The sequence below is a fragment of the Triturus cristatus genome, chromosome 4_2 (assembly GCF_964204655.1).
Source record: "Triturus cristatus chromosome 4_2, aTriCri1.1, whole genome shotgun sequence".
Taxonomy (NCBI): Eukaryota; Metazoa; Chordata; class Amphibia; order Caudata; family Salamandridae; genus Triturus; species Triturus cristatus.
This window is the reverse complement of record NC_140586.1, coordinates 437,790,928-437,803,455: the sequence shown is the minus strand read 5'-3', so window position 1 is coordinate 437,803,455 and position 12,528 is coordinate 437,790,928. Positions and strand designations below refer to the sequence as shown.

Sequence of the window (12,528 nt, the reverse complement as noted above, 5' to 3'; positions counted from 1 at the left end):
CTTGTGCATAATCACTGTATCAGCCTATACTCATATAGGAGACTGTTATAAGAAACTTTATTGCATGATTTAAAAAAACCTTTGCAAGTTACAAAAGATAAAAGTATACCCATTAATAAAATAGAACCCCAGTTCTTTTGGTAAAAGACGCCTGGCCCCCCCACTTGTCAGAGTTCTCTTGTGGTAACCCTACCACCAATGTGTGGTAACCCTACCACCAAAAAATATAGGAGATTGTAGATATTAGACCTACCAGAGCTGGGAGGAGAACATCCAGGGTGTTGCACTTCACTGAAATTTGCAGATGAGATAATAACCCTGAAACTGAATGCCCATTTGAATTGTGTAGTATCTCATTTTGTTGTGAGGTTAAAGTAATGTCTTTTTTTATATATGTAATTGGCTGGACAACACATTGTTGTATCTGTTGATTGACTTTTGCGTTCTAAGCTTTACAAATGTGTGGAAATGGCAGAACACCCTGGAAGGTACAGCGTACAAAACCAAAATGAATTAAGGGTTCTACACTGGAATAAGCAGCTCTCCAAAATGTTACCATTACTTCAGATTCTGTTTGTCCATGTAATAACAGCAAGGCTCAATCCTCTGTAAAATGCAGCTTCTCGGCTACCAAGCAGATTAAGAGTCTACGGTGTCCATGAGTAAGCAGCAAAGAAGCAACCTACTGGGAACAGAGATCCTAAAGACGAAAAGAAACTCGAGTCTATCTGGTCCAGCTAGAAGCGGGAGAAGTGCACCCACCCCCCCCACCCCCAAAAGACTCATCTTCCCAAAGCTTCTGGCATGCTAGTAGTTGATTGAGCCACCTAGAGTGAGAGGTGCAACTGGATGACAGAGCTTGCCAGAAATTACAACAGAAGATAAAATTATAAAGTTTACCTAAAGGTGGCTTAGGCGCAACACACTTGAAGACAATGATTCACAAAACCATTAGGTGGGTTAGACAATGATTAGGGTCCACCTAGTAGCAAAAGGGATCCAACTCAATGGAAGATGCAGTTTCCCTAAACTAGCAGAGGTGTAGCAATTATGACTTCCATTTAGGAGAGGCATTGCAACCCACTGAAAGGAGCGGCTTTCCAGATCCTCCAGGACATCTTTAACACTCAAGGGTGCACCTCAGTGTAAAGAATGTTGAAATATACAGCTTCCTAAAGCACCAGAAAATTGAGAATCCATGAAGTCCATCACGGAGAAGCATAGGAACCACCCACAGCAAGAAGCACCTTCTCAAACCCATAAAAACAACAAAAGGTTAAGAGTCAATGGATTGCATCCAGGCACAGTATAGACTAATTCAAAAATCAATGAGGTGGGAGAAAGAAGGGCTTAGATCCACTCAGCTTCCTTGTCTCAATATCCAAAAAATCAATGGTAGAATGGATCACTGGTCCTGGGAAACCAGGGTATTGCATGGACAGTACATTGTACCGTATAAGAAACCCTCATTCACGTTTTTGTTGGGATCGAGATTAGCGGTATATCTTGATTCTCCGCTGACTGTGGTCTTCAACGTGATCGCATAATCATTGGGTCAATCCAATGCTTCCTCCACCCGGAGGCTTTTAACCACTGGTTAATCACAGTAGTGATCGTGAATCAAAAAAGAAGGGTGAGGTGATCGTGATAAAAGGAAAAGTGTCTTAAAATTCTCGTAAAACCAGTAGATTTTTTTATTGGTACTGGGTTCGAGACCAAGATAAAAAAGTATTGTCGTTGTGCACGTGTCTGACTGGTTATGGTCAGGTGCACTGGTTAAAAACTGTGTCCAAAAAAGGTCGACATGTTTCAGCCCTCGTCAGCCCAAAAGGGTCTAGCGGGCTTTCTTCAGGACCTGGTGCAGAATGGGGGCCCGTGCTATGGGCTCCCTTGTGGATATGCAGGAAACTTATCCTATTTGAATGCACATTCAATCTTGTCTCCTATGTTGCAGGCCACAGCGGGTACTCTAGGGGAGTCGCATCACGCTCTCTTCGGCGTCGGTCTGGGACCTGTGCTGACTCTGCCTCCTAGGACCCGGTGAAGAGGCAGAGTCAGCACAGGTCCCAGACCGACGCCGAAGAGAGCGTGATGCGACTCCCCTAGAGTACCCGCTGTGGCCTGAAGAAAGCCCGCATTTGATTGACCCAATGATTATGCGATCACGTTGAAGACCACAGTCAGCGGAGAATCAAGATATACCGCTAATCTCGATCCCAACAAAAACGTGAATGAGGGTTTCTTATACGGTACAATGTACTGTCCATGCAATACCCTGGTTTCCCAGGACCAGTGATCCATTCTACCATTGATTTTTTGGACAGTATAGACTAAACCCACTGAAAAACTAGGTTAGGAATTTGTGGATTCCACCTAGTAGCAGCATAGGTGCAACCCACTGAATGGCACAGCTTCCCAAAATTACCAGAAAATTAAGAATCTAAGAAGTCCATCTATGCACAGTACGGGTTCAACTCACTGAAAGACTATGCTTTAAAAATTGCCAGAACATTAGGAATCTGTGGATTCCTCCTAATTGCAATGTAGGCACAACCCGCTGAATGGCACAGCTTGCAAAAATCACCAGAAAATTAAGAGTCTATGGAGTCCATTTAGACATAGTATATACTCAACTCACTGAAAGACATATGATTGAAAACCAACAGAAAATTAGGAATCTGTGGATTCCACCTAGTTACAGCATATGTGCAACCCACTGAATGACACAGCTTCCTAAAATGACTCGGAAATTAAGCGTCTGTGGAGAACACCAAGGAGCATTGTAGGTGCAATCCACTATAAAAGTAAGAGTCCACCAAGAAGGGCTTAGGCTGTTCTACTGGAAGATCTAACTTCTTCAACCACCAGATAATGAGGGCCAGGTACTGAAGCTGACATGAGTTTCCAGGTACACATTTTACTAAGGATTCTCTGGGTCACCTAGGAAGTCGAAAGAAGACCCACCAGGAAACAATTACTGGAGAATTTCATGTGCAGGTAGGTGGTCTGATAGGATTGTGGTGCCTCTGGCGGTCTTTGATGAGTGTTAAAGATTACCATTGGTGACACCACCAAGGCATACCTTGGCATGACATGCCAGAAAAGCAAAGATGCTCTTAACCTCTCCATGCATTACCCAGAAACCCTGAGAGTTGGACTTATGTACGACAATGTGAAGGCCTGGAGGTGGATATTGAATGTGAACCTGTGACCAGGCAGAGACCGTACTCAAAAGACCCACCTATATAGTTTGAACATGGAAGACAGGATCTTTCACGAGTGGAAAGTTCTCATGGAAATGGCAGTTTAGGACAAAACAGTGGGAGGCAAAAGTTCTCCGGAATGCTTCTCAGGGGACATGTGGAGTAATGGCTACTGGGGAGCCTCAAAGGGCCTTAACCAACACAATATTAGAATATAATTGACAGTAAACACTTTCTACAGGCTGTGCTGTACATTTTGTTAATATCAGTGTTACAGGCTGGGTCATACATTTATCTGGTAGAAAATGTGGTATTGGCCTCAATATCCTCTACAACCATATCTCTGAGCTCAACCACATTAACCAAACACTAGCGCAAGATGACTGGGTTCTTGTGGATCACACGGGATAGATAACCCCCGGAGGTGGGCCAAATGGGTCACATGCAGGGTCGCACTGGTACAGAAAGTAGGCCCAGGCACCAAAATAAAAGTGCTCCCCTCCTATTTGGGACTTCATAAATAAACAGCTAGCTCATATATACAAATTGGAGTACTTCTGAATTTCTAAAGACACACTTTATAAGTGTTTTACATGATATCGGAAACTGCATGGATGTGAGCTTGCTGTAGGCAAAGTTTTTTTAATATCAGGAAAATTAACAGTGAAAACCAGCCCAACAGACCACAAAACTGGCCCATGCATTGACCTGTCAGATTGGCCCATCGGGCACTGCCTGATTACCCTATAAACAAGTTGGACCCTGCTCATCGGACCAAGGGGGTCCATTCAAAGGAACTTCCTTTTTAGTTATAGTGAAGAGGGGGAAGCCCTGCATGAGGGACAAATGCTTACGAGAGCAGGATTGGATGTCAGAAGGAGTGGTCTGTGATTGTTGATGTAGGCTCAATTTGGTGAAAACTCACAAAAAGTTAACCGGATGGTGTATCCACACTATACAACAATTATTCTCTATGAAGGTGAGGGGACAGACACACACAAGTGTTAAGACGAGAACCCTACTACTAGTCTATGTCCACCTGAAGGCTGAAGGGCCCCTTTCAGAAATGCGACAAGCTCCGGAGACTCAGGTTCCAGAGACCTGCCACTTAGGGACCTATGAAGGTGGACATAGACTAGTAGTCTCGATTTGAATGTGGACCTGACTTCCAGTTGGTACCAGAGATCATTTCCATACCAGTAAATGTATGGCCTTTTTACTTAATTTCTTCATTTTCTTTTTTTCACATTCTCGAGCAGAGTGACGAAACGTTTGGTCCTGAGGAATGCCAAGAACCGTTTAGGCCTAACAAGGCAGAAACATGTTGACCAGATACTAATAGGGACCATCCATATCCCTATTCACACTTAGCTGTTTTAATCTATCCACTGGGTATACTAATAAAGGATTGACTTTGTCATCCAGGAGATAGTTTTAAGCCACTTTATGATTTTTGCACTCTGCCCCTAACTCGACCGAACATTGAATGACTTAAAACACCTCACGCTCTTCTCCTACGGGGGAGTCGTAGCCCACACTGGTTGCCTGGCGGTCCCAGTGTGCAAGAGGGAACCCAATGATGAAGCATGTCACCTTAGGGTGAGTGAGGGTTCTCGTCTTAACACTTGTGTGCGTCTGTCCCCTCACCTTCATAGAGAATAATTGTTGTATAGTGTGGATACACCATCCGGTTACCTTTGTGTGAGGTTTGATTATATGGAGTAGTACCGTGGATGGTAATGATTCCTCCTTAGAGAACCCCGATAGTGAGATTATATTAGGCTCAATTTGGTCCTCAGGGAGAGTGAGAGCAAAGCTTTCCAAGGGAACTGCAAGGGTTACAACAGGCCTAAAATTAAAACAAAGTCAACAGTAAAAACATTCTGTAAACTTTGTTTTGATGATTGTTATGTCAGAATAATGTGTAAAAAAATATTGTCTGACATAAACATCATGTCTAAACACTGTTTACAAAACTATTGTCCCACTAGGTGCAGATGTTCTATTAACCCCTTCCCCGCTCATGACGGAACCGCTCCGTCATGAGCCACGGTTGCCGTGTGCTCATGACGGAGCGGTTCCGTCATGCCACGACCGTTGGCGGCCGCACCGCCCACGCGGCGCTGTTTCCCCGCCTGTGCGGGGGGACAACGCAACTGGGCGGAGTCATGACAGAACCGCTCCGTCATGAGCACAGCTCAACCGTGGCTCATGACGGAGTGGCTCCGTCATGAGCACAGCGCCACCGCGCTGCCCCCCGCACCCCCCAGCGCTGCGGCGGAATTCCCGCCGCAGCGAAAGGGTTAATAACTCAATTAGGGCAATATTTTTTAACCGATATTTAGTTCTAGATACTTAAATCATACCATGTCCTGACAATATTTTGTATCACTCCTTTTTACATATCAGTGGCACAGGCTGGATCAAGGTTGACCTCAGTATGTCAGTAGGACAATCTGCCTGAGATCAATGACACAATCCATGCACCAGACTAAGCTGTTTGAGAGCACACAACTCTTTAAGGAATGACCAGGCGATGAAGTGATGGAGGGGATAGGGCAGAGGAGGGAGCCCGATTGATGGAACTACATTTGTAGGTCTAGCTTGGGGTGAGCAGGCCCTGGGTAAAGTGATGAAGTCTTTATAGAGTAGCTTGGAAGGACAGATAGGAGTGAACTGAGAAGACAAATGAGCTTTGGGACTTATGTTGCAGCTGGAAGTGCAAGGCTCTCTGACATGAATTGAAGGCCCAAAGAATGCCCAAAATTAAAAACACAATCAAAAGAAAACACTTTGTGCATGCGGCACTACATTTTTATTAATACCGTAAGTACAAGTTGGTACTGGCCTCAAGGTCCATCTGCAACAGTTTCTCTGGGCTCCAATACATGAACCAGGTACTAGTCCAAGACAGTTGGGATTGTGAGGATGTGAGGGTACTGAGCTAACCCCCAGGAGGTAGACCAGGCAGGTTACTTGACATGAGGGAGGGTACACTCAATGGCTGTATAGTTTTATGTGTTGATAAGCAGGCCGTGGTAGGAGGGTGAGTACCTATGGCAACAGGAGTGAGTGAATAGAAGGAAGTGAGATTTAAAGCAAGATTAGCCGTAAATAATTTCCACAGGGGCCTGCAATTTATGCCGAATCTAGAATTTAGCTGGAGAAAACCTTGGATACAGGCCTCAATGTCCCAATGTTACTATTTCTTTCTACATAGGGTCCCAGTCCAAGATTATCTGGCGCTCACTGTTCTGTGTTAGCAACTAGGAGGTGGGCTTGGTGGGTTACATGATATGGGGAAGAGAAAATTAAACATGTAGTTCTAACACACATGGGTGCCGGTGGTGGGAGTAGGTTGATATGCTTATAGGTGTGGGATAAGAAGGACACTGTGGTGCTTCTAGGAGGTAAAGGAGAGCAAGTAACACTGAGGAGCCACAAAGAGCTATAACAGACACAAAATTAAAACACAATCCATTGTAACTTCTTTCTACTGGATGCTGCAAATTTTGCTAATATCGGTAGCACTGAATGGGTTACAAATTTAGCTGGCGAGCAGCTCGGGTATAGGCCTCAGTGTGCCCTGCAAACATCTCTTTGGACTCAACCACATGAATAAAACACCAGTCCAAAATGGCTGGAGGCTCGTGGTACACTGGTGGTACCCCCCAGAGTGGTGAGATTAATGGTTCACTTGACATGGGGAAGGGGATGCTCCACTCAACGGTACTATGGGCTGAACCATATGCTATCACCTAACAATGGTAAGGAAAATAAAGAATGTCTCCATGATCATATTTCAGCTACACATTACAAAACAAGAAAACTGTATTTATTTGATTAAAATACAGTGCCTGTCTGACTGCTTGAACTAAAATGCCTTGAATTCAGTGACGCACAAATAAATATCCTACTTCTAGGTCCAAAATTGGTCCATCTGGTCTGAGACACTTCCTCACCACATCTCTACGCTTCGATTTGGTTCAATCAGTGCCCTTCAGTAAAGCATGGAGAAATTCGTTATTTATATATTAAGAACGACTCACCCTTGAAAAATTATTTTATACACCGACGAAGCCAAGCAATTAGAAATGTTCATATGAAATGGCTCTCAATCTTCTTCTCCTTTAAAGAAAAAACTGCAGAGTGGTTTCTCATAGACTAGGTTTGTCCTGCTGTAAAGGCTTGTGTCTCAGCAGCACCAGACACCAAGAACACAGGTAAAGAAATGTCAGAATGCACCAGACATCAATAACACCGATAAAGATGTTTCAGATTGCAACTACCTTTGGAACTGCACAGAATAACACTTAGAGCTCGGCAGTTCCTGGGCCTTTCGCTAGTTACATAAAAGTCTTTATCAAGTTTAGGTCCTCTGCATCTTACCCAAACATCTGTTTGTGGCGCCCTTTTTAATCATAAACGTACCACCAATCCCTAAAAGTGGACTAAATATGTTGTGTTTCCATCATAACTTACCAAACCAGACACCAATAATTCTATCAGCAAATAAGGGATCGCTGTTTTGTGCAACCGGGAAAACATACACTGGCACAAATATATCATCTTCAGAACAGATTAATATGACACCAATTAGAGGTCCGATTTAGAAATGTCACTAAATGAACAAACAACCAGTATTCTTGTATTATAAAGGCAGGCTTGTTTCTTAAAACATGAACATGCATGTTTTGGTAGCTATCATGTCATTAAACGACAGATGCTTGACTTGCACTCGGTGTCCATCAGTGGCCCTCACACCCACACAGTCAAGCATACAAAAGCATTTACACCTTAATGTGTCATTTAAAATCAATAAACTCGTGCATCGCTGCAACTTTTCAGCAGGTTGTAGAAAATGAGTAAGTCCAATCCATTCTCCCATGAAACATACCCTCTCTCCGTTTCTGGCTTTTGGTTGCCAATCAGTCCGAGGCTCTGTATGCCAAAAGCGCTTCTCAGACACGTCTGTTGTCATACTTTAAAAAAGTAGTTGTTTTTACTGTCCACCTATCTACCCGAGGCATGGCAGTGTGCTCTTTCGGCAGTGACGTGCTCCTTTAGAAGAATTCGTCTCTCTGCGTTGTGTCTACAGCTGCCAAATCATTAACTAGGATAATATCAGAAGCTACCCTAACGTCCAACTCCTCCAGTCCCTCACTCCAACCCACCCCAGCCCTGCAAAGAGACGAGCATACCGCCCTCCGGCCCGTGTGTACGCGCCTCCACCGTTCTCTGGGACTCATTCATCTGGACATACGCGCTGGATGGGACCTGCTGCCGCAGTGCCCGTAAACGATCAAGTGACACGACACGTGGGAAAGGTCTTTCACTGGAAGCAATGTTGTTTCCAAGATTATTTCTGTCCGATAACTCACTTTACATTGCCAGAAGTTACTCTTTATAACAGCAGAATTCGTATGATTTTGTTTCCCGGTTGGCTTTAACGCTTTAAAGTGTGTGTACACCACAAGACGAAAGTCTAAAAACTAGCAACCAGACTCAACTGCCGTTGAAATGTAAATGTTACACTACAAAAGAAGGAAATATCTTCCGGCGGAGTGTTTAACTTGTACACGGCGCGAAGTCGTGCACAACCCACTTCTTCCAGAGAAGAAAACACAAGAGGCGTGTTGCTTCGCACCATGTACCAACAGAAGAGAAGTACACACTCATATAGCTGAGAAGGTCGGTCCGCAACTTGGATCAAATAAATGATGGCTCATCCCAAATACGGATAAGACGAAAACAATATTTTACTCATGCGGACATGTAAAGATTGCGCGGTGTATATAAACATATAGAGCACAGTATACACGGGTAGGCACAGAATTAAGCGCTTCGACGCCTCGTCAGGGGTAGGAAGCACTATAAAAATACAATTACAATGCGATTGCCCCACCCTGCTATAGTGTGAAGTCGTCTGTGTTCCTGTCATTCAAGAGACAATGGAGCATGTCATTTGAGCCCACCGCAGGGGTGTGAATTTTGTCACTGCCCAGAGCACTCCTGCTCTGTGCTGCCAACGGACCACGAAGTCACATCCGCATGTCAACTGTGCTCACTTGCCACCACCTATGAGGCGGATTATTCTCCTCGTGTTTTCTCGTCTAGCTCGATCCGCAAACCCTGGGGGGCAAGGATCAGTGGCACACCTCTGCCGACTGCAGCCTCTCAACACCTGGCCCTGGAGGGCTGCGCAGCCAGGATGCTGCTGAATCATCAGCAGCTGCAGCATCACGGCCCATTCATGACATCAGCACATGGCCTCTAGTGAGCATCCGCGCATCCTCGTCGTCAGCGTTCTCCCTGCCAGGTATCAGCATCCCCCGTGCAAATCAGGTGGCCCATCGCCATAGGATATATAACCCCTTTCCACCCCTGCTTCCCTTACCCAGGCATCCGCAACCCCGTGCCAAGACGTGCATCCCCCAGCCTACACTAGCACCCCTCTCCAAGCATCAGCTCCGCCTTTGCCCCCACGAGCACTTCCTCTTCGCACCTGCATCCCGTATGCCCTCAAAGTCGTGCCCCCTTGTTCACAACGAATGCCACTATGCTCACACACACCCTTTACCCGTAATGGCACAATCTGATTGCGCCGCACTTGCCTGGCGCTGGGAACACGTACGAGTTCGCCACTACCCCACTTCTCTAGGAAGTGGTCCACGCTGCCTGCCCTTGCCATGTCAAGGAGCTGCAGATGTAGGTGCACAGTCTCTTACCGGCAGATGCCGCAGCGGTTCCGTTTCCTCTTGGAGCCCGGGGGTGTGTCAGCCTTTTCTGCTGCCCGGTGCTCATGTAAAGGAGCTCCTCATTGTACAGCACACTGGTATAGCGCACTCCAGTACCAACCGCCGCCGCCCTGCCACTGCTCCTCGGTCATAGCTCCGCACATTACTGCTGGAGGTTAACGCCGGCCGGACTCAACCAGTACAATTACATAGGGGTGGCGCACTGTATCGAAAACTACAAAACGGCTGAAAGAGAATGACGCCGCCACCTGTCTTCTCTATAGTTCGTTTCTCTGTCGTAAAAACAGAATCAAAGCATATTCGGCTGCCTCCCTGCAATAACAAGGAGTTTAGGGGAGCGTTTGAATGTTTCCACCCCTGGAACCAGTTTCTTAGTCCAGCCCGCGGTGCTTCCCATTCTGGAACGCAAACACTTCGTCCTAGCAACGGCAGAGGAAACGCCAACCTTCACAGAAGAAGTAGCTGAGGGGTAAAACAGAGCATGGCAGGGGTGCATTGGTGTCATCATAAGGCAGCCCAGGGGTATTGCCCAGGGAGGGAATCAAATCCTGCCCCGAGACTGAAGGATACAGACTGATAGTAACATGTACAGGAAAGGTAACATGTATAACGCCATGGAATTGCATGGGCAGCACATTTATTTCAGTCAAAGATTAATATCTGTCTGATCAGCCCAGCTTTAATTTACTCAGGGACTTTTTACGGTCTTGGTGGAGTGGGTAATTGCCCAGGCCCCCATATTCGAAGCCCACGTCCCGCTAAAGTGGCCACTTTCTCTAATTCTTACCTCTGACTCGCAATCTCTCTCCATCTTCTTTCTATCGTTACCTACTTCTGACTCTCTCCCTACCTGCCCACCATTCTATCTCCCCCTCTTTCTCCCCTCATCTATCTCTTGCTGTGTCACCTCCCACCTACTTGTCCCATTTTCTTTTCTATCTACTTCTGCCTGCCACTCTCTAACTTACTCTTCACATCCACTCCCTCTGGTTACCTTGCTTGTCTCTACCGCTGCCCTCTCTTTCTTTCACTACTTCAACTGTTTCTCTATGTTTCTCTTATTGTATGTCACTCCTGTCCACTTCACAGTCACTAATTGCTGTAGTCTCTACCTTATTTATTTATTAATGCGTTTTTATATAGCGTGGACATTACTAAGAGGTGTCAGAGTGCTTTGCAATACAGCAAAAGAACGCTACAGCGTACAACCCTTCATTTCGGCATCCAAGAGCATCATCTGCTTCGTTCTTCAAGGCTCATCCCTCAACCCCACCTTGTTCAACACATACATGGCGCCCCTGGCCAGCATCGTCAGAACCCATGGCCTCAACATCTAATCCTACGTACACAACTCCGAGCTCCTCCTCTCACTCTCAGTCGACCCCTCTACCTCTAGGACCAACTTGTACAACTGTATGTCGAGCCTCACCGACTGGAAGAAAATCAACCGCATGAAGCTCAACACAGACAGATGCGCTGATTTTTGGGAACACCTCCCTGTGGAACGATACCTGGTGACCCTGATAACTCAGACCCACACCGACAGACCACTCATGCAACCATGGCATCATACTGGACAGCAAACATACCCAGGTCAACGCTGTCGCATCCGCCTGCTTCCACACCCTTCGCATGCTCTGAAAGATGATCAGATGGCTTCCCTGCAACACAAGATAAACCAGTACTTAAGCCCTAGTCACCAGCCAGCTAGAATACGGCAACACACTTTAGGCAGGTCTCCCACCCAACTCCTACAGAGACTCCAGACAATACAGAAATCAGCTGCTATACTAATCCTCGACCTCCCCAACCTGGCCCACATCACCCCTAACCTCAGTAATCTTCACTGGCTCCCCATCCAGAAGAGATGCCTATTCAAGATGCTGATACATGCCTAGAAGGCCCTCCATGACTAAGGACCAGCATACATCAACCACCGCCTGAATTTCCACCAACTGTCCAGACACCTGCACTCCACCTCCCTTGCTCATACTCCCCGCATCTGCTGAAGTAAAAGCGGAGGTGGTTCCTTCTCCTACCTGGCCATCAAGTCCTAGAACGACCTCCCCCTGTACCTCAGAACATCATCCTCTCTCCCAGAATTCAGAAAGAGGCTCAAGACCTGGCTTTTTGACTGATCCCAGCAACAACCCAGTGCCTGGATAGCCTCACGGGTGATTGGGCGCACTCCACAAATTCTAGTTAATTGATTACATTACTTGCCTTTTGTGTGCCTTTGAATGTCATTTAGTAAGTGTTGCAATGGGAAAGGAGCATGTAAGGGTGGTGGGCGGGGCTGCAGAGGCACAAGAAGGAGAGGTAGGAAGAGCAGGTAAGGAGCATGGGAAATTGGGAAAAAATACAGGAGGGGGATACGAGGAGCGCAACCGAGTAAAGCGTATGAAAAATAGCTCAAAGGCATCAGAGGTGAAAAGAGAGGAGCAAAAGCAGGTGAGAGAAAGACAAAATTAGTGAAATAGAGGCACAAGAGAGCAGCAAAATGTGGGTGAGAGAAAGACAAAATTGAGTGAAACAAAGGCACGATAGAGCAGCAAAATGTGGGTGAG

General features: G+C 46.1%; 1 protein-coding gene across 1 annotated transcript in view; it reads right to left on the bottom strand.

Moving 5' to 3' along the window:
• Nucleotides 1-10,108, bottom strand: part of TTLL7 (tubulin tyrosine ligase like 7) — a 925,222-nt gene extending 915,114 nt beyond the window's left edge. The window contains exon 1 of the mRNA XM_085600119.1: nt 9,932-10,108. The gene's annotated coding sequence lies outside the window, so the exon portion shown is untranslated. The remainder of the gene's footprint in view (nt 1-9,931) is intronic.
• Nucleotides 10,109-12,528: the final 2,420 nt, after the last annotated feature.